Below are 2,230 nucleotides of genomic sequence, written 5' to 3' on the forward strand. Positions count from 1 at the left end.
ATGGGAATGACAAAGCACTGAGGTGGAGAAGGTGATTGGGAGAAGATGAAACTTCTTGGAGACAAGAGGAAGTGAAAGGGGAATGGGAGCAAAGGGAAAGGGATAACACCTAAAATGTAAAGACAGAGAGTATCAAAAAATGTTTTTGAATTTTAAAGAAAACAGAGGATTATGCTTGTTCTCTCTCCTGCCGAATTCTGTCTCCATACTGGAGTTTGGGCACTAACTGTAGGACACACATTGGTAGAAAAACTGCAGTCAATCAGAATGTCTCACCAGTCTTTACCTCCACAGAGAAGAACATGTGTGGAATAACTCAGCATGAGGAATTCAGCCTCAGTGCAGACTCTTGGGGTTCTCACCATGCACACAGGCACCGAGAGAGACCTTGGTGGAGTCAGCCAGGCACTGGGTTAGAGCTCTAGAATCATCACAGAGAGCACCAGGAAGCTACTGCTCCAAAATTTTACCGCTGGTTGGACTCTAGGTAACACTGGGGAGTTCTTTGTCAATTTGTGATTTTGATGTCCTTTTAGAGCTGACAGGAAACAATGTTTTGCTGAATGTCCAAGTCTCATAGGGTATGGGAATAGTTGCAAATGTTCACAATAGTTGCAGTTTTGTAGGTCACCTGTGCCTCTCCTTCTCCTGAGTCTCAGTGGACAGGTGCCAGGACATAACTCGACTGTTTGATGGGCTTAGGTGACTTACAGAAGTCAGGTTTCCCTAGGGAGGGAGGTAGGTGACCATTCTACAGGCATCTCCTTGTCCTCATGGGTCCAGCATAAACAATTATATTCTTCTGTTAAACAGTAATATATACTTTTGGTTTGATCAGCTCCTCAATCCCAGGGTCAGGCCATTGCTCACACCTAATCATAACTCCCCGGCATGGCAGTGACCATTTATCACATTTTGTTACAGAAACTGAGCATAAGAAACACAGTGAGTGAATCAGGGACACACAAGCCTTGGGTGTTTGATCAAAAGCACAAGAATATTTCTACAGTCACAGCTTTAACTTCTCCCCTTGGAGGCTTTTTAATGTATTCAGTAAAAAGGGGATACTGGAGCTCTCAGTAGAACTATTGTCATTTGGTTCTCTATTGTTTTAACACAGAGCCTGTGACACAGTCCTATATTCAAATCACTGACACCACAGTCAAACACACAGACCTGTGACCTTCTCTTATGTTTCACATGACATTGGAATATCCATTTGTTGGTTCTTAAATAACTGCAGTTTACAACTCACAGATAGGATAAAGCTGTCTCCATCAAAGTGTGGACTCAGAATAGATAATGTCAGAAGTGAGGATGCTGGAGAGTACAAGTATGTGGTTATCATCTGAGCTGGTAAAGGAACGGGCAGTAAGCCAGTCAGGTGACTATGATGAATGAGAACCCCCTGCTTTCACCCTACAGTAGAGTGGCAGCATTTCTTAATGGGAAGAAGAAAGTAACGTGGTGAAAATGATCAGCACTACTCAGGTAAGGCCAGCATGTGAGACATGCCTATTGTGCTGAGACGCACAGGATGTATATAAGAATGTGTATAAGAGGAATCCAGATCCACCTGCCTAGAAAGGCTGTGTGGTGGACCTGACAATCAGGATCTCTTCCACTTGACCAGCATGTAAAGTGGGGCACTGACCTAATGAGGTTGTGCATTGAGTAACCAGAGCACAGTGTGCTGGGAGGCAGTGCTCTGGACTGGTTCAGAAACAATCCTGATCTGCCTGGGAGAGGTGGTTCTGAAATATCAACTCCAGGGGAGCTTTTACCCATGAACCAGAGGTGAACCTGACACAAAGACCCAGGGAGGGCACACCATGAGTTCTCAGTGAGCAGAGAGTGCTGTAGTCACTGGAAAAGAGTCCATTATGACCAGGAGAAAGAGCCAGATCCCCAACACTAATATTCAGAACCAGTGGGCAAAGGGCCAAGCTCCCAGAGCAATGTCACAAGAGCTACACCTGAGCCCACAAAGACAACTGAGTGCCTGCCACCAAAAGCCACTGCTCACCCACAAAAAGCCAAACACTGAGAAGCAATTTTCTTGAAGAACCCATAGGCCCTCAGATCCATGGGAGAAACAGGTGCCAGTCACTGACAGCAAGACCACATATAACCACAGATAACAAAATGGCAAGAGAAAAGCCAAAAAACTTTAGCAATGGAAACCATGAAATTCTGGCAACATCAGAACCAAGCCATCCCACCACAGCAA

Source organism: Micromys minutus (genome assembly GCF_963924665.1).
Source record: "Micromys minutus genome assembly, chromosome: 32".
Taxonomy (NCBI): Eukaryota; Metazoa; Chordata; class Mammalia; order Rodentia; family Muridae; genus Micromys; species Micromys minutus.